General features: G+C 42.8%; 1 protein-coding gene across 2 annotated transcripts in view; it reads right to left on the bottom strand.

Moving 5' to 3' along the window:
• n4bp3 (NEDD4 binding protein 3) overlaps positions 1 to 21,212 on the bottom strand; it is a 35,008-nt gene extending 13,796 nt beyond the window's left edge. The window contains exon 1 of one of the 2 annotated variants that reach the window (XM_033633901.2): positions 21,028 to 21,212. The gene's annotated coding sequence lies outside the window, so the exon portion shown is untranslated. Of the gene's footprint in view, positions 1 to 10,767; positions 10,881 to 21,027 lie in introns of those variants that run through there. The other variant, XM_033633902.2, reaches the window with a different exon arrangement.
• Positions 21,213 to 21,361: the final 149 nt, after the last annotated feature.

Below are 21,361 nucleotides of genomic sequence, written 5' to 3'. Positions count from 1 at the left end.
AAAACATGCAGCCTTCAAGAGGAGGGTTTCAAGGATGCTCTCTCTCCTCAATTATTGTAATCAGGTGTCCTGCAGGGAAGACAAAGCTTTCAATGAATTGCTTGAGCATGAAGAGGGGACATTTCAAACCCCTCAGAGACACAAAGGTCAGCAATGGGACTGAGACAGAGGAGAGAAGGACGGGGAAGCCAAATTCCAAAGATGCTTTACAGAACACAAGCTCAGGCTCGTCAGCTTTTTTGATGCACAAAACGCCTCACTCCCACGGACGCTCACTCACACTTGTGTGCGTGCGGGTCACTCAACACAGTGCCGGAAAAAAAGCTCACGCACAGCTCGCAGCTCCAGATACTCTGCCCTCTTCCCTCGGTGCTCTCTCTCCCCTGATCCACGATCAAAGTTTGTTTACGTTTGTGGGGTAACTTTGCAGGTTACATCTAAAACTCCCACACAGCGCACACTGTTACATTATATAAGCTCTATCAAAGCTGTGCGCACTAGTTTTCACAGCTGTTAGTTGTGTGAAACACTATAGAGCGATTACCAAATCAGCCACTGGCCTTTTTTAATCTTTTCCACAGAGAAGTGCAGTGTTATATTTAACTCCTACTCTGCCATTACAGGATGTGATGATGCAGTGTCAGAAGTTTGATGCATCATGCTAAGAAACATGTTTCCACCACATTTAACAGCCAAAACAGGCTAATTATGCACATACCTTTTAATATTTAATCAGTAGTGCTAACTGGATTTCGTTTTTAACTAGTGGAAATGACATTTAGACATGTCAAAATGTCATTTCAAGATATCTGTAAAACAATTTCAACATGTTACAAATATAATTTCAACCAGTCAAACTGATTTACAGATGTCTAATTTAATTATAGATATCAGTAATTCCTTTTTCACTAGTAAGAATAACGATCACAGATATCTACAATGGAATTTTCACCTGTTGAAAAAGGATTGTAACTAGGGGTAATGTAGTTTCTAGGGCTGTACTCGACTCAGCGTTTTGGCGGTCGAATCGGATTCGGCTGTTCAAAACAGACATTTGACTACTTGTTTCTTTTTTCATATAGACTATCAAGCAACACTTTATTGAACTGCCAGATTTTTGAACAGGGTTTGGCGTCATGTTCAGGGTGACAGAGACGTTTATATAATACAGTAAATAAAGCCAGGTTAGCCTTCCGAGCTAATATGTGCTAACATTTTTTGCCAACACTAGATATCAAACAAAAGCCAGAGACTGTATCATGTTAAGTTAAATTCCTCACTTCTGAGCAAAGGGCATTAGATAACGTTATCTTGGAGCTTGACTGGACAAAGTCTCTCTTCCCCTGTGCGGCTGCCTCCATCTCACTCAGACTCACTCTGGGTCTGGGGCTGCAGCTGCCTATCCATTGCAGGTATCGTCACCATACGGACAGAACAATTTGAGGTAGTGTAATGATTTTACCCCGGAGAGCAGCGTGAAACTTGACTGCTCAACCTGAAGAATCTCAGTCAACTGAAGGGTCTACAAATGATGATTTGAATCTTCCACTTAAAGTGAGCAGCCCTAATAATTTCCCATTGATATTGACAGTTTAGTTTCCGATATATCCGACATATCAACAAATCATTTTGGATTAATTCATTCATTAATTTTCCAAAACCTCTTATCCTGTTAGGGGTCACGGGGGGCTGGAGCCTATCCCAGCTGATATTGGGTGAGAGGCAGGGTACACCCTGGACAGGTCACCAGACTATCACAGGGCTGACACATAGAGACAGACAACCACTCACGCTCATATTCACACCTAGGGGCAATTTAGAGTCACCAATTAACCTAACGTGCATGTCTTTGGCAGTGTTGCCGAAGTGTTTGGGGTCGTTACTCAAAAAAGTAATGTATTACACATTACACCTTACTTGGGAAAAAAGTAATCCCTTACTTTACTTGATTACTCCCTGGAGAAAGTAATTAGTTACAATAGTCGTTACATTACTAGTTACTCTGTAAAATTGCCTGAAATGCATTGTCATGTGATTTGCCAGTTAACGATATAGCATTAAACCTTACATATGTGTAACGATCCTAAGGTAGGTATAGTTAACTAGATGGATATACCCAGAGTCGCCTTCACGAGGGGGCAATGCCCCTCCACTTCATTCACTGTGCCCCCTCACTTGTATAAAAGCATATGTTTTCTCCCATCAGTGTAATTGTAGTGATGACTGAAATCCATTATGCTATTAGGCTGTTGCATGAGGTGTCAGGCCAGAGCTTCTTGTTCAATGCACAGCTGGTTCACAAGGTACGCCCCTAAGCAGACTTCCCTCTTTCTCTCCTTAAGTATTTGCAGGGTTTCCGCCAGAGAAGTTGTTATGCCAGGCGGGGGGTGGTTACTGTGTGTAAAGGTGTTATGATTATATGACTTGCCCACTGCCCCACAGTCATTTAGTTCATTTTTGCATATCAGCGCCTGGTTCATCAAATTAAAAAAAAAAAACTCGAATTTGTAAAATACTAAGCGTGTTATCAATACTTAGTAGGACAACAGAGTTGTCAGCAGAGTTGCAGCACAGAGTAGCGGAGTGAGACGTCTGTTCTCGCTCCTGCTATCTGCTGTAAACACATGAAGCTGCTCCCATGTCTCCCCGGATCTCTGTGCTTGTTCGTGGCAGAAACTCTCCCATCCTCTGGCTCGTCCCCGCATCTGTGTTCGCCGCTGACAGGTGTTGTGCCGTATTAAGCACGCATGCTTAATACGGCACAACACCAGCTGGACACGGAGGACGACCCGTTGGCAACAGCCTGAAGCCCGTTGTCACTAACTCTTAAGTAAGGGGAAGATCTAATGATGAATTTATGTAACGCAAGTAACAACTGAAGTGTTTGATTAGTAACTGTAATGTGATTGCTGCATTTAGGGACAGTAGTGCCTTACACTACTCGTTACTGAAAAAAGCCATTTTTGGCGGCAACACCCAACATTGGTCTTGGGACTGTGGGAGGAAGCTGGAGTTATAGATAATTACAATGAACACTTCCACCAGTAAAAAATGAACTGTTAATATCAATGGAAAATTTTGACAGATGAGAAATAAGTTGTGGATATCTTTAAATAGAACTGCTGCTAGTCAAAATTACATTATGGATATGGTGGCTTGAAATTCTTACCAGTCAAAAAACAATTGTTGATATCAATTGCAATTGCTTTTACTACTAGTGAATAAAAGTTAAAGGGCTTGCCATCCCTTACCTGCCCGGTGATCTTTGGGAACTGTGGCATAATGATTTCTTATGTTGCCAAAATCAAACAACCAAACTCCTCTTTCCCCAAAGAAGCCTGTCAGTGCTTTTGTTCTTCAACATGTTGGATATAAAAACAAGGATCTCATCATTCATTCATTCTCTTCTGGAACTTCTTACCCTGTTAGGGGTTGCGGGGGGCTAGAGCCTATCTCAGCTGTCCTTGTGCGAAAGGCGGGGTACACCCTGGACAGGTCGCTAGACTATCAGAGGGCTAGGATCTCAGTTACTGAAAATAATAACGGATATCCTGGATGACATGTTTGTACCACAGGGAGCACAAAATTAAACTGATGTAAATTCAAGTGTGACTTATATCTGATACTGTGGAGTTTCCCCTGCCTCAATCTGTCAGGGTGAGCTGTGCCCAAGGCCGACTAGGAAGGAACCATCCTACATGAGAAGGAAAGGAGCGCTCTCCTCTCTGATTGACTATAACATGCTAGCGTGTAATGTGTGAGTGTGAGAGCGTCTGTGTCTGTGGGGCATGACAGCAGAGGAGCGCTCAGCTGCACTCTCTAATTGTTAGCAGGTTATTCGTTATGGATGGGAGACAATCAGGCAGGCGGACCTCGTTCCTCTCCACGGACCCCGAGGCTTTTCAAAGGAGCCAAGATGTTCAAAAGCAGGGTCATGAAATGTTCCTTCTTCCGTGCATCTGAAGGCCGCTTGTGTGTCATATAATATATCACATCTTTAAAATCTGACAAGCTACACACAGACATGGAAATCTCAAGCTAAACTTCCTTGAGGCGATTCTTGTCTTTTGTTTTCTGAATGAGAGATGCAGACAGAACTTTGCATAGAAAGGTCGACCTTCATATTTCATGACACTCAAGATGATGAGCAGCCTCTCTGTGGAACACGGGGCATAATTCACTTGCGGTTAGACATGGCGGTGCTAAAGCTGAAGGCCCAGTGTTCAGTCTCACACTGTGTCCATTGATGAGCAATACTCCAGTCTTTACGGAGGTCAACAGGTCATATTTGGTCATGGCTGTAGATACAGGGTGCTATTGAGCGCACAGACAGTTAAGAGCAGACGTTTGATTCTACGAGTTCTGACGAGACGTGACACATTTTAGGGAACACTGGAGCAGCTTGTATACCGTCCCATACCACTGTATACACTCTAAACTCATGAATAAAATATTGGCCCTACTATTTGCCGGCACTGTGTGATGCACTAATGGGGTTTTTAAAGGAATATTTTACTGATCTTCACATAATATAACTATAAAGCCTTAGTATTAACTCTACAGACACTAGCTATGTAGGTTTCTCTTCACAACCTAACAAACATCATGATATGTATTGCTTTCTAAATGTTTCTCAGCCAATACCGACAGTTGCTGATATTTTGGTACATTTCTATTTGCTACATGATGAGTACTTGTAATCAATCAATACCAGGAGAATCATTTTTTTATGGTTCTGGCATTTTAAACACTATGTGCCCACTTTTGAGTTTCATGTGGCACATTTTCAATGGATAAACAGTCTCTACTTCATTTCAACTTCGGATGGATCTATTGGATCAACAGAAAGATTAGTGCAGGTCATCCATCTCATTATCTTATGTATATTAAACAACATGTTAGTCGTTTAATGGATCTGAGCATCCTTCCTCTCCCAATGGCTCTAGATGAGACTAAATGCTATCAAACTCTCATTAATCATTTCCACAGCAGCCTCCATAATTACTGACCCAGAGGGGAAAACCTTGAAACTCAAAACTTGGGACAAATTGGGACACAGTCGCTGCCTTAGGTCCTATTCACACACTAGATGAGTATTACCTGGTGACCCCCTGTTTATAATAATTGCGGAGGTCGTCTGTGCAGCAGCACCCCAGGGATCATTCATTGATCAGATGGGGCCACTGAAAATCTTGGGGTGGCACACCAAAACCAAAAGCCATAACTGAATTTCAGGAATTTAACTATGCCGTCGTAGTATAAAACTATGTCAATATGGAGTATTAAGGAAGGAGTGTCAACTTTGGTGTCTTATTTTTAAGTTAATATTACTAATTATGCAATATAAATCAACTAATACTGGTACACTCAACAACAATCCTGTTTCAATGTGTCCTGTCAAAACACGTAATGCATTTCATTGTTCTTAAAATAGGCTTGTTGTCCTTTTCCACAAAAACACGTACGTTAATTGTACGGAACAAAACTTTAAACACTTTACTGGGAACAAGCCCTCCTAAGTCTTTAGATATATTGATGTGAGAGTTCAAAGGACCACTTTAAAAATGATCATGCCAGTTGTTCCCTTGCTACAATTTAACCTAACTTTAGCATGTTTTTCAGCCCCCGTCCCGGAAAAGCCACGCAGACATGGTATCAATGGATGCCTTATGTTGTCTAGTTTCACAAGATACCACTATCTTTACACTAGCTTAAGAAATGGTTGCGCCACAGCCTCTTACAGACAGTAATATCAGCCACAATTTTTTTTTTGTCATTGGGGCATGGGGGTAGGCCAGGAGTTGTATCAATCAATCAATCAATCAATCAATCAATCAATTTTATTTATAAAGCCCAATATCACAAATCACAATTTGCCTTAGAGGGCTTTACAGACATCCCTCTGTCCTTAGGACACTCACAGCGGATATGGAAAAACTCCCCAAAAAACCCTTCTCTTTATATCAGGGAGACCATGGCCCCCCAGCCCCCTTCTTGGGAACGCCACTGCATCTGTGATCTTAATCCGATGAGAATCCACCATGATGACTGCAATTCGTTAAACTATATTTCTACCGCAATTTACCCACAATATTCTGCCAAACACAGCGGTCATGTGATAATATTAGTCCAGTTTAAATCGGTCTCTTGGTGATTTGCGGTCGTATTTAGGTCTTTTGTTTTCTCCGCACCTCTTTTCTGCCTTTTTCCCAGACGAGAATGATGGAGGCTGCATTGGCAATGATACATAAAGTTTTGACAGCATTTTGGGTGCAGAATGCAAAAGGCTCATCTCGCTACACAGCATGAAGAAAGATGATCAGATGGACGACATGTGACAATGTGGCAAAAACTGTTTGTATAACCAACATTTTTTTGATAAAGAAAAAAGGAGGTGACTGCACATCACAGCTCATGGTGCTGTGTAGTGTTCCTGTGTAGTGTAGAGTGGAGTTACAAATGACTATGTGCATCATATCCAGGAGATAATGTCAGTGAATTAAGGTAAAATACAGACTGCACTTATCTCCTGTGAATGTGCTGCATCAAGCACAGACGTGGGGAGGTAATTTCTAAATCACCCCTGGTAATACTGGTCTCGTGTGAATAGAGCATTAGAGGATCTGTAGTTACACCATTTTTATGAGCTCTACAACTGTTTAGAAGACTCACAGTCTTGATCATGACTGGCATGCTTTGACCTGGATTCACTCAACAAAATCATCTGTCAAGACTTCCTGAGATGGGTTTCCTCACTTTGCATCTGTTAGCCTATTGATGGCGGTCTGAACAGTGCACCTCAGCCTTTACTGCCTCTGCTGACATTACAGTATTGTATTTCTGCACAGAACTCAATTACTGGCCCTGACTACAGTAGCAATGTCAGGGTTATCTGGGGTGACTGGTTGGACTGGTGTTTCATGGGACCTTATTGATCTGAATCTAACTGATGTTACATAAGGCTGCTTCAGCGTGAGAATAGGGCACCCGAGGGAGTGTGTTCACATGGCCACCTCTTACCTCTAAATGTGTTATCAGTGTTATTTATAGAGACATTTTCTTCAACAACAACCCTGTTTCTGCTTCTCTTCCAGCGGCACAAAGAGTCTGTATTGTTAAAAATATCAAAGAGTCTTCAATTTGTGGTGTGAAAAAGGATTGATTGCATAATCCCTGACTTTGTTTAGACGAATGCCTGCCTTGATCCCTCAGTGAGGCTACAAGTTCAACCTCTATGGATGTGTTTATGTGTGTGTGATAAAGAGAGATTAGTACTCGCAGCATAAGGATAAGTACTTGACCTCAGTGTTGTTTTAAGTGACATCCACTTGCCCTTCACTCATCCAACACACACACATACACACTAATCTACCAGTCACCCTGAGTGGTAAAAACAAGGCGCAAACAAAACATCTGATACGAAAGGTAATCTGATACAGGCAAATATCATTTTAATTTTCATACCATCTTTTCCTTCACTGAAATAGAATTTCTAATTTTACATGTATCCAGCAGCAACTGCATGTCTCACACTATCCATCTGTTCCACCGTCGCAAGAAATAATGAGTCCTGCATTAGTAATCTAAGGGTTGAACTGTAGGAGATAATCTCCGAACGAATCAAACAATTGCCTGTTAGCTACCTCACCTTAGTCATTGTTGGTACACCTGTCGATGTTTGTGTTCTCGCACAGCACGCCTACTTAAGTTACGATTACAGTAGTGCCTCCCCAATGAGGTATTGTTTTCACCCCTGTCTGTTTATTTGTTTGTTTGTCTGTCTGTTATTGATATTGTTAGCGTGATATCTCAAACGACAGATTTTAACATGGGCAACCCTAACCTCTAAAGGGGTTAACTTCTTGACTTAATGCTAGCTCCATGACTTGTGTCAAAACGCCATCTATGGCTGAGTTATCAGCGAATAATAAAGACCCCATCACGCTTAATGGTTGCATACATGATGTCATTCTGATTCTATAGCTAACAGATCCCAACCAACAAGTCAGTATCATCACCAGTTGATGATCTGTGTAGGAAACATGGCAATAAAGAAATGGTATTGTTGCATTGCAGTTAGTCTGAGGGTGTTTTCATGTTAGGTATGATTGATTTGCACAGTGCCTGAGTACGACTGCTACCCCTAGTGCTCAGCTTTTCACACCCAAGTACACTTGCCCAATCATCTCTGTGACATTTGTTAATGTTGTTGCAAGAGTGCAGAAAATTGCCAGATCTAAGCTCATACAATGGCATCGACCTTCATATCACGCCAACTATTGTATATTTTTTGGAGAAAATGTCAAGACCGACCCTCTCGTCTGCCTTCCTGCTGTATCACGTATGACTGTGCAGTTCGCATGCTGTGCTCATCAGATTTCATGGGAGACTGGTGGTGCTGAGACATGCCTTTACAATACTTCTTGCTGACTGCTTCTTGTGTTAAATGGTTGTCAGCTGTTGTGTTTTGGTATCTTATGATTTTGGCACTACATTCAGGTTTTAATATATAAAGTACAGTGTCTGGCATGACAAGAGTGCTGTAATTAAAAACCAACATGTTTCCTTGTTTTGAGAATACTACAGCGCTGAGATAATCATCCTTCCAGATTTTTGTTCTATATTATGTAAATGCCTGATGCCATCTACAATATTTGAGATATCACACTGGATAAACACACAGATTTCAAGTTTTAACCTGATGTAATTGAGGAGGTCAACAACTGTAAAAATGACACCGTACAGAAATATTTCCTCACCTAACACCATCGGAATTTGTGAGAAAGCAAACAAAGTGGCATGTAATTTATTTCACCTTATCCTGAATCCAGTACAAGTTGTGTGTTTGGTTTCTGTCCACCTTCTCAGCAAGCTAAGCCTGTACAGTGTTTGCCAACTGCTGCTATCAGCACAGTGTGTTTAACACAGACCACAAGTTCAGACTGAAGAATGTACAGGGAGAGAGCGATGTGAGGAAACACATTCCTTACATTTCTCACTCGGTAATTATTAATGTGCCTTCACATTGCCCATGCAGCACTGATATGGGTGATGTGGACAGAGGCCTTTTTCTCTGCTGCAGGCTCTGAAGTGTTGTGGGTTATTTCAAACAAAAAAACTAAACAACAGTGTCTATTATCAAAGCACCTTGGTTCCCATGAGAGCTAAGTTTGGTAATATCAGACATTTAATGACTGATAATTCTACCACATAATCAGAGCGGGGGAGCCGCACAGTGTTAAATTGAGCTGATAAAGACAAAAGCATGAGAGCTAGCGTCTTATTAAATTCATTAGAGCGAGGACAGAGGGGGACGTGACGTTCTCTTTTCTCTCTGTGCCTTCTTTGTTTCCTGGAGCGGTTCATGTAGGAGTCACCGTTCTGTGATTACAGAGATAGAAATCGAGTGGTTCCCACATCGACCCACACCTGAACCAATTCCACTTAACAGCTGCAATGAACGTGCGTGCATCCATCCACACACCCTCAGTGTTAGACCATACACTTAGACAAACACAAACACAAAGGGAAATGTGTGGACTGCAGCTGAAAATTGATTAGGATTCAGAGGAATACATGGATATGGATTGACCCGCAGTATGACTGCTTTAAATGTTGATGATGTTCCAGTTTAAGCCTAAATGAACGTATAGATAAAAAGCTTTCCTGATCACATCACAGCAAACTTTTTCTTTGATCTCATCTGCACTGTAAGACCGGGAGAGGAGAGGAGCAGAGCAGGGTGCATGTCAGGTAGTAAACACTGATGCTGACGCACGCTGATGCAGAGTCAGAGGATCAGCACTTTTTCCTCCTGTGGAGTTTCTCTGTAAATAAAGCGAGTGTTTGTTTGTTGGTGCTGAGGAGCAGCACAGTGGGAACTACTGAAAATCAGCTTGTTCAGCCGACTCGGGCCACAGCCTCACTGTTAACAATGACAGCAAAGCAACAAGAAACAACAGTGAAACGTCAACACGAGGGGGATTTCACCTTGTGCAGCTGTGACACTTTGCCTCAAGCTATACAATTCAGTAATAACACAAGTCAATCCAACGAAATCATGTTACACAGCTTGGGTACAACATTGAGCCATGAACAGTCCTCAGGGGGAATTCCAGGGACACAAATAGACCATCAGACCGACAATCATCAAGAAAAAACAAACAGAAGAAGAAGAACGTAATGGAAAGAGGGTTTATTGAGGAAATCAAGACGCACAGCTCAGCGGAGCAGATAATCCTATATATTGTTCGGAAAGCACCATGTGGCTCCATTTTGGGACTTTCAATAATTAACAGTTAATTAGCATATTAGTTCTGTGCTGGAAGTGAATTAGGAGGCTGCTGCTCAGTGTGACGTCATTTGCCCTCGAGGAAAGATTTTGTTAAAAAGTTAGTTAATTCCAATCCAACTCCGCTGCAAACAAGCATGCCTCATGGGATGAGTAATTAACAATCAGGCTGCTTTCCCCTCCTCTTCACAGCTTAAGCTGTTCTTCTGACAATGCAGCCGTAAATCACAGTTGAGTTCAGAGCATTTTGAGCTTGCTGGCATGTAAATAAGGAAAACTTTCCCAGCAGCGTTCTCAGGAATGAATAAAATATACACACACAGGTTAGGCAAGTTCTTGCTTTGATCTGAAGCCAGTGGACTGTGGACTTTAGGTACTTTCAGTATCGTTAAGACTGACTTTTCAAAGCAAATAAAAACCCAGATAACAGAGATAAAATGAAAAGGTACCAAAAAGGAAAAAAGTCATTTATTTACCTGTGTGTGTTGTCCACCTGATACTTCACTTCTCTGCTCCTGATCCCATGCTCACTCTGTTTTCCTCTCTGTCTGTCTCATGCGCGCGCTACTGATTATCACGCCACATGACTTCCTGTTTCTCAGACTGTGATGGCTGTTGGGAGGTGTGGATGGGAGGGAGCTGCTTGGTCCTAACCACTGACCTGCAGGACACCACAGGATGACTTTGCACTGAGGACTAAGCTGATCTTAAGTTGTGCGTAATAATTGTTTGAATACAAACAGAAGCATCACTGGAAATTTACCTGTATGTTTTATATAGTAAACTGGGACAAATCACTAATTCGACCTCTGTAGAAGCTGTAGGTCTGTTTCGGTACTTTCCTGTTCACCTTACACCCGCTCCTTTCCCCTCCTCACCTGCTCATCTCTTTGTGCTCTTTGAGCCCTCTCAGAGGCCAGTATGGTTCGACTTGTTCTCCCAGTTTCACAAACAAAAGCCCCGCATGTGAACCAGCTTCGAGGCGGTCAATCCAGGCCATGCGTTGACATATGAGAGCCAGCTTCACCAGACAAATACCAACAATACAATGTTTGCTCACGGATAATAAGACAATAATGAGAGCTCATCCTTGGGTTAAAAGACAGACAGCAGGAACACAGAGAAAGAGGGATGAGGGTCGGAAAAAATAAGAGTGCAAATGAGGAAGGAGTGGAAAATGAGAGCATGCGGGGGTTGTCTCAGCGTGGACTGTCTGGACAATAGTCTGAGTGTAAGTCCCCTTTCCTGAGGCCGGGTTACTGGTCGGGTTCTGCGTCGTATCAAGTTACATAACTCAAACTGGAGACGCTCGCATCTTAGGGGGAGGAAAAAAGAGGATATTGTTCTCTGCTCCTTAACCAGGAGAGAGCCACTCCTCTCTTCTTTCTTCGCCATGTGATGCAGGCCTGAGCAGAGCTGAGGGGAGTGAAGGAGGTATCTGGACCTCTTAAAGCTGGCACCAATAGGTGGGCATACAGGAATCCCAGCTAATAAAGCACCTCGCCAACCAGAGATGCACAATGTAGCGATTGGCAGGCTATTAAAGGCATTCCAGAGCAAGAATGAGATGTTTGCGGGACCCTTTAGCCTGCCAAGTGCAATTTAAAGAAAATCAGCTGAAATATGAAAGGAAGGGATAACCCCATCAAAGCGAGGCAGCCCAGTCTAACACTTGAGCAGGTGCCACCATACCCCTGTCATTACCTGTGGGCCCCACAGGCACATCCAGTCTCAGATTCCACAGATTCTCAGTTATAAGTCTCTCAGCTGGCCGACAGAGCAGCGCCAACAAGAAAGCTCTGGGAACCCGGAGGAGCGGTGAAGGTGGTGCATGTGTGTGTGTGTGTGTGTGTGTGTGTGTGAATGGATGGAAACGTGGCGGCAGCAGGATGGAGCAAAGACAGAATATGAATGTGGAGATCCACAGATGGAAATGCAAGGCAGAGATCACAGACACTGACAAGTCAGGGCCTGCTTACAGATACTGTACCTGTCTGACCAGTCAACTAGACAAGACAACAACGCGAGCTAGACTCATTTCCTCTGCCTAAGCTCCTCTGGACAATAACATTACAGGAAGCAGCTATGGGAGGCTCACTGGATGTCTGGCTCCTTTGAAATAACATTATCCTGGGTCAGACATTTTAAATGCTAGAAGGACTGTCTTATTTCACAGAGACGGATTTCACATAAAATAAACAAAAATGAATAATTTGGGAGGAGTTCGATTCTTAAAGAAAAAGTTGGACATTTTGGGAACTGTGCTCATTTGTTTTCTTGCTGAGAGTTAGGTGAAAACATTGATGCCTCTCTCGAGCCTGTACGGTAAATCCAAAGCCAGACCAAGCATATGTTTAGCTTAGCTTAGCACAAAGACTGGAAACAGGGGCAAACTGCTAGTCTAGTTCAGTCCAGTTCTTGTCTGAAGGAAACTAAATCCCTCTACCAGCACCTCTAACGGTGTTTTTTATATTAGGTATGATTTATTTGTACCGCGCCTGAGAATGATTGCCACCCCCGGGTGCAGTACACAGTGTTCACGCTAAATAAACTAACTGAACTTTGGGGTCAAGTCAGATCTGGACCCTGAGGTCTAATTTTATAAAACAATGCATAGGATCCACACTAAAAATGTACGTACGAACAAAAGCCAAAAATGGTGTGTGCAAAAAAAATTCTACAATCAGGCTTTCACCTCACCATATGAGTCACAAATTTCCCATCTCCAAAATGTTCGTAAGCGGGTTAAAGTTTCTTCCATCAAGTCTGTTTTTTATACATCACAACTCGTGGGAAGTGGTGTTTGCCTCTTTCAGGCCTTGTTTTGCGTATGCAATGTTTACAAATGAAGCTTACTAAGTGACATGTTTGTTTAATTCATTATGAAACCAAAGTTGGAAACAACAAGGCAGACTTTCTTACCTTTGGACAAAGCCAGGCTTTCTGTTTCACCCTGTTTCCAGACTTTATGCTAGGCTAGGTAAACCGGCTGCAACTGAACAAATACAAGTGATAAATCGATCTCTCAGCAAGAAATTATAAGTGTATTTTAACCAGGAAAAGCCTCACTGACATTTAAAATGTCCTTTACCAAAGTGTCCTGGTCAAGACAGGCAACAGCACACTGAACAAAGTTTGTGAGAAACAACAGGTAACAGTTGGAAACAGTAAAAAAAATTCAGAAATGCAGCTTATGGAGAAATCAGGTCAACATATCCTGGATCACATAGAGGCAGATATTTAGTGAACGCATCTATGACCTGATACACTTTCTTCCAGCTCCTTTAATCTTCTTTTAAAACACTTCAGGTGAGAGACCCAAATAAGTCTGGAGCAGATACCAAGCTGCAGGGGCAGCAAACCTAAAATTGCCCATTTCAAGACCAGACAGCAAAAGTAAGTCTTGTGAACATGTAATGAGCAGAGATTGTAGGTTGAAGTCTTTTTCAGATGGATGGCATTACATAGATAAGAAAGGAAACAAGGTTAGTAAGGACATGCCAGTGGTGATAAAGACTACAGATGGGCAATGCAGATCAGACAACCCTAGCATACAGAGAGAGTAACGGTGAGTGAGGACCTTGAGATTTGTAACCAACCTCAAGGAATGCTCCATGTATACAGTATCTAAGAAGTGAATGCACTGAGAAGATGAATGCATATAAAACATCACCATGGTCAATCACTGCCATTAAAGTAGCAGCAACAAGTCCTTTTTCGCATATTATTTCTGAAATAATAGCCTAGCCTCAGGTTCAACTTCTTTACACGGTGCTGAATGTAAGGCTTAAAAGAGAGCGAATCATCAATGAAGAATTCTTGAAATTTATATAAAGATATAGACTCAATCACACTGCCCTGAAACATCATAATACTTTGATGTATTTTTATAGCATATTCCCATTACAGAAACAGGTAAAAGTACAGTGCCAGGGAGTCTTAACAGCTGTATTATCTGTGTGACCTGAGCGACAAATGCGCAGGTCAAAGAAAGTAAATGTAACCTTTAAATCCATCGTATTGATTTCATGTAAAAGAACAGGATGTGACAGCAAACTGAAATGCTGTTGAAGAGAACAGAGCTGCGGCTGCCTCAACGGCTGCTACTCACACACGCAGATATAAATAAACAACAATGCCCACTCGCAGAGGAGGGCTTCGACTCGTGGCCTTTTGTTCCGCAACGCTACAACTCTTCAGACTAAATAAAAGAGACAAGGGCCAAGTACTCTGCATGCACACGCACACACACAGGCTAACCATCGCTGCTGATATCTGTGGAAGGCAGGTGAGTGCGGGCGCTCCTCACTGGGAGATAAGCCTGATCAATAAAAACACGAGGAAACGATAAGGCTGGGCTGCCTCACGGCGGAAAAGGCAACATTCGTTAACAAGACAATAGTCCCAGGATGAGATGCTGCCAGAGTTAGCGACTGTTTCCGAGTGCCCTCTGAGTCGGTGACATTTAGAGACAAAGGTCACAGCATGGGGTCTGTCCACCCTCTTACACTCTCAGACCTCTCCCCTCTGAAGGTCACCGGGTCTCGCTTGTCCCATGACGACAAAACTATTGTTCAGCAGTCAGGTGGAGGGTAAACCAACCAACCACGTAGTCAGTAATAACACAGAAATTACTGAACACAGTAGACTTTGCTATGATGAAATATGAAATATATGCCAGGTTGATCTGGCAGCAGAAGAGATTTTGATTGATAGGAATAAGCATGTGGGCCACCAAGCTACCTCTTTATTATGCCAAATCCACCCATGCATACTCACACATACACTTATATCATCAATCTGTTACCTTGTGAAAAGTTTTCAGAAGTTGTTTCTGTTTTCTGCCAGGTAATGTGACTACATTTAAGCATCATCTCAAAAAGAATATAGAAATTAATTGCTACACAATCACAATGGTCGTCTAATTATTTACTGGACAGCAGGTATGATGGTTACAGAATGCAGAGGCTTTATATTTAAAGTGTATGGAGAGAGAGCTCTGACCTATTTGGATTGGATGAGGGAAGCAGAGGAAATGCACTTGTATCTGCATCCGACATCCCAGTTTGATCCCAGAAGAAACTCCCACCTCTGCTTGCAAGCTGTCATATATCTGTAATGTTTGCATTCCTGCTATTATTTTGTGATGCTAGTACTTCAGTAGGCTTGATTTTCCTGCCTTAACCTGCCTTATCTACTTCTTCTTAAGTCAGTGACACACACAGAGCTTGCCAATATCTACATTTGACCTACAGGTTTCAAAAATACATCTCCAACTTTGTGCTCGAGTGTCAATAGATTTTTTTTGGCAACTTCTGGGGCAACAGAACAAGCTGTAAACACAAATGCTGCATTACTATATCATCATCTTATAAAGTTGTTGTGGGAAACATGTTGGTAAAGAGTTCAATATCCACTCTCCTTTTGGCTCTGGTATGGGCTTCTCTAACCCCTGAGGGTAGTGTACAGTGGACTTTAGGCTTGGGTGGTATGAAGGTATTACGGTATATCAGCGTTTTAGAAATTCCGAAGGTATGATTTTCAATATGGTCAAAAATATAGATGCTCCCCTTCCTATTAAAAGGTAACTTTATTTTATATATGTATTTTTCAATCTGGGCCCTATTTCCCCATGTGTATGTGTGCGTATGATTCATAGGTACAACTCATTTTAAAATTGGTTCAGTATTGAGGGAGGCGGATGCAGCCGCCAGCCGCGAGGTAGATATGGGGGCAAATGCATCCCGTATAAGTTTGCGCATTTAAAGTGCTTTTTTTCACCACTGACTGATTCAGATCGCCAGTGCTATCTCTGTAGATAGCATACTAAGTGTTTCCCTTACCTCTGGGCTGTGACGTTGCTTGTTGCGGGAAGAAAACAGAGGAGCCATGCTGAGCCCCGCTCAGAGTGGCTCTGGTTGTCCCGGAGTACAGTTGAGAGTTTTACTGCATTGATTGAAAACAATGGTTCATGTTTGTGCTTATCTGAATTGCAAGAACAGGATGTCGCGCAACACCCCGTACAGCTTTCATAGGCTGCCTTTGTCGGACAGCGAGATGCTGAAGTTGTGGCTAGTTGTGCTACAAATGGATGCTAACACTCCTGTCCAGACACTGCGCCTTGCAGACCATCGGGTCTGCAGTGCTCACTTCTCCCAAGATGACTACTGCCAGCCGAAGAAGAGAAGACATCCAATCCCAAAACACCTCTTCCTCAAGAAAACGGCTGTCCCACGAGTAGAGAGAGCTACAGACACGGTGGAGCAAAGCTCTTGCGAGATGACGTCACACATAGCCCAGAGGTAAGGGAAACGCTTAATATGCTATTTACAGAGATAGCACTGGCGATCTGAACCGGTCAGTGGCGAAAAAGCACTTTTAATGCGCAAACTTATACGGGATGCATTTGCCCCTGTTACCTTTTTAGCTCGTTTTGCGGCTGCCAGCTGCATCCGCCTCCCTCAATACTGAACCAATTTTAGAACGAGTTGTACCTATGAATCATACGCACACATACACATGGGGAAATAGGGCCCAGGTTGAAAAATACCTAAGTTATCCTTTAAACTGATACAGAGATGCTGTACTGAGGCAATGTAATGCACAGCAGGCACCACCAGAGGTCAGTCTCTACTAATGGAGGAGGCAGCTAAGCTGAGAAAGATGATGACTGCAAGTGGTGGGGATAACATTACAGGACTGGTGGAAAAAAAAGGGAAATACCTCTGTCTTTGTTTGACATATAACTTTAACTTTGGATTACTTCTTCGATCCACAAAGGCAGATTATTATTATTATTATTATTATATTATTATTATTATTTAAAAAAAAAGATATTGCCCTGGCCTAGTGGACTTTAGAGCATTTGGCCGCCAAAATCAAAGCTGTACAACTGCTGACTGTATGAAAGATGCTAAAAAGCTCTGAAGAGCTGAAGAGAACTGCAGAGCTGGGAGATAAATTCTCTGTGGGTTCATCACTACAAGCAACTCCATTCACATAGTCAACTGAGCAACTGCTGATATTGTTGTTGATGTTGATTTATTTAGTAAGTTGTGACTTTATTATATCTTTGTTTTCCTTCCCTCATATCAGGAATGGCAACATACTTTTTAATTATCAATCTTCAGCTATAAGGAAGCACCTGTCACTTGGAAGTAATGATTAACTTGGGTGTGTTCTCTGTCTTGGCACTTGAAAAATAACTCAGTTCAAGTCTGTGAGGCCCACTTGACCCAACAATTTATGGTATTTAAAATAAATGAATGTTTTACTGAGGGTCACACAAGACTGTGTGGACTGGTTAGTGAATGTGGTTAAACAACTAATCATCTAGTGCAGAATTATATAGGAAGTGGCTATGATTTCTGGCAGTTACTTACACAGACAGACACTTGCCTTTGATTCTCCTGACATCAGTGTCGAGCATACTGTTACCATTTACTGTGATCGCTTTGAGCTTAACAGCCTTACATCCAACAGCGGCAGAATCTAGGTAGGCAGCCCTGCACGCCTGGCCAAGCCCCACAGTGATTTTCTTAACCCGGCCTGGCTTTAATCGCAGCGACAGACGGCCCAGAGAGGGATCAAGCCAGCCACGGGCAGAAGGATGACCGAGGAGTGAAAGCTCTAAGTGTAAGAGCACAACACTTTCTCCTCAGAGCGATCAGGCATGCCCTTGTCTATAAAGAGTCTATGAGATGAGTGCAGACAGGAGGGAGTGAAAAGCCTAACAGGATAAGCCCAAGATTAGGCGCAAATAGTGAGAAAATGGGGAGAATAGGGGAGGAGAATGTGAGGAAGCAGAGCCGAGGAGGGGAAACAGACCGAACACAGTGAGTGGAAGACGGGCTGATTAGTGTTTGATTAGCTGACTGGCCTGAGGGAAAATCTCTGTCCACCAACACATTGCCATTATGACTGCACTCTCCCCGCCACGCCATCTGTTCCACTGTCGTATGCATGACTGACCTGCTGTGCACTTACATGCTAGACCTAATAGAAAAAGAGACGTAAAGTCTAATAGTGCTGTAGTTTACAGTGGTAATGTTGGATTTATTAGGTTCTGATGGACAAGACAAGTATTTAGTTGCACCTTCATTTAAGCATTACATCAGGACGAACATCATTTTGTGGAAATACAGAGGCGTGGTATTATTCACATGTAATGTGCTTGATGACGAGGAGTTTGTATCCTCCTCTCTATAGGTTGGGCAACAAGAAGCAAATGGTCAGCAGACATCTGACTGATCAGCAGCATTAGTGTTTCATCAGCTGCCAGTGCTTTAAGAAGACACATGTATGCACACACACACACACACACACACACAGGGGAGTGTCAACCCCGAGAGCTCAAACAGCTGAACGAAGACATCACATCAGCTGTCTGGCTGATTCTGCTGAGAGAAGAGCAGCAAAGACACAGACTGTGTTAATAGGCTCTCGTCAAAAATCTCCCAATAAGCTTTTAGCCAACAGATGGGCTTTGCAATATTGATAAAACCAGGCATCATAGTACTTTTTTTTCCAAATATTGCCATGTCAAATGTGGCCATAATTAGTGTCACCTCTTTAAAAAAGATTAATAATTATTTTGATTGTTCTCTTAATGTCTCTAAACTGTCCAATATGATGACATCACAAGTTGTCAGAGATTAAAGCGATGCCTTCAAATTGCTTATTTCAAAGTGACAGACAGCCAAAAACTTCAAAAGTATTCATTCTTAAGTGACACAAAACAGTGACAAGCAATTGTAAACTCACAGATGTGGCTGTATTTGCTTAAGAAATTACCTAAACAATAAATTAATCATCGTAATGATACACAATTAGTTTTCTGTAGATCCACTGACGTAGTAATCAGCTAAGCAGGTAGATGCCAAAACTGCTTCTACAGGTGATTTGCTTCATTTAAATGCAACCTTAAAAGGGCCAGTTCACCCAAATCACATAAACAACCACATTTTGTCACACATCACTCGATGTGATCTAATCCCTATTCGTCATATTTTGATGCTTGATCAGAAGCTGTCGCAGCCTTTTGCTTTTTATGTTACCACAGAGGGGTTCTGCGGTTTGTTCAGACAACAAAACAACTTGGTTAGGGTTAGAAAAAGACTGTGGTTGACTCACTTGACTGACAACTCACGTGACAAAATAACTCAAGACTGACTTAGTTTTAAATGCGACACAAACACCAGTCTCCTGAGTCAAAGTCCTGTGCTTACTGGACCCATAATCCTCCTGTCCCACTCACGTTAATTGGACTTACTTACTCTTTATGCATCTTCTGTTTCTCTGACTGTTTAATAGTAACACAAATGGGTGTATATCAGAGAATTTTGAAAGCCTTGTGCGTCTCATTCAGATGCTAAAGGTTGCATTGTGCATCCGTATCTGACACCAAGGGCCAAAGCCCAAGCACCAGTTTCTGATGCCCTGGGCGTGGGACCAGGACAACACAAGTGGGATCCAGCTGTGCAGGTAGTCTCTGTTGTTGGTTCAGTTGTCAGTTTCATTAGCGGCACACATGAAATTCCATTCATCTCTGTTTTATTTAGGTTAGGGGCAGAAGTTCTAGACACTTTGTGAGTGTGTGGTTTGTGTGAACTGACTCTTCAAACTGTAATTTCACAGTCAGTCCTGATCTCACAAAACTCTTGCTAACACTGCACTATTTGATTTGTTTTTGGTTTGTTTTCGCAGTTGATGATAAGGGAGAGCTGATTGCAAAATCCCATCTCTCAGTCACCTCTGTGTCATGAAGAAGTGGGCGAGAAGAGATGGACAAATGCATTTTTGTGCGGTGACTTTTACCCTAAACAATACTTAAGCTGTCTCAGTGACTGCCATGCAGGGATCAGTCACACACATTCACACCAGCAGAGACAGCAGTATATCACCCCACGATCACCTCTTTGACTTCTCATATAATTCATTCCTAAATTACAGGAATGGTTACCACGCAGTCTCCCAACACATCTATTGTCTCTCTTTTGTCAGTGCGGCTCCTTCACTTACGTCAGCACGCACCCACAACCACCACACTCAAAGGACTTTCCCTGTAACGCTCCATGTGTCCTCAGGTCAGAGGTCACCTGTGGCCTCTGGTCTCCACGACAACAGTCTGGAAGTCCCCAAGACTGGGCCGGTGTCTCCCCCTCCACCCACACACACACACTCCCACACTCCCACACACACTCAGACTCTCTCACACACAGAAACAGCTTTTGTCCCCAAGCTCCTGCACATCAAAAGAGACCCTGGAGTGAGAGCTTCAACCCAAACATTTACAGCCGTGCAGGCCAAACACTATTGAACACACTGCAGAGGAGACCACCATAGCTGCAAAGTGACAGGAAATAAATGTCAAAAAAAAAAAAATCATTGTTCATCCATTAGTCTCCTTCTTCTCTCTCTCTCACACATACACATACTCTGCCAGTTGCCAGGTCAACAGTGAAAACAAATTGCAAGGATTAACCCTGATTTAGGGACTAAAACTCTGATCCAGTTGAGAGCGGCACTGTGTCATTACTTTACAGGCTTTAATCTACACATTCAAGCAGCGTATCTTTAGATTTATTTACACAGGTCTGGTCTGCAGAAAGTTTTGAATATGGCATCATCATGGAGCACAACAAACCAATGCACAAACACTGACACAGATCCAGGCTGCAACGCTGCATGTGCAGGAGGGAGCGGATCATGGAAAGATTAGAAAAACTGGCGCTCACCATATTCTGCACGCAGGACATCTCTCGGACCAGCACTGGGTACTCTGCTGCAGTTTTCTCTCTCCCTGCTTATATAATGAAACAAGCGGCGTTTACGTGGCTCCGCAGAATATTTTCCAGGAGTTGGTGCGGAGCAGCAGACAGTGATCAGCCCACTGGCAATGTGCGGAGACGGAGAGGAGCGCAGAGTGCTGGGATCGTCTCTTTTCCCTCTCGGAGGTTTGAACACAGTGAGAGGAAACATGAGAGGCAGGGAAACATGTGCCTGACTGTCCCCCCGGTGACTGAACTGACACACTTCAAGTTGTGAAGGGGGACATCGCCATCTAGCGGT

The sequence above is a fragment of the Epinephelus lanceolatus genome, chromosome 7 (assembly GCF_041903045.1).
Source record: "Epinephelus lanceolatus isolate andai-2023 chromosome 7, ASM4190304v1, whole genome shotgun sequence".
NCBI lineage: Eukaryota > Metazoa > Chordata > Actinopteri > Perciformes > Serranidae > Epinephelus > Epinephelus lanceolatus.
This window is presented reverse-complemented; position numbering and strand designations above follow the sequence as displayed.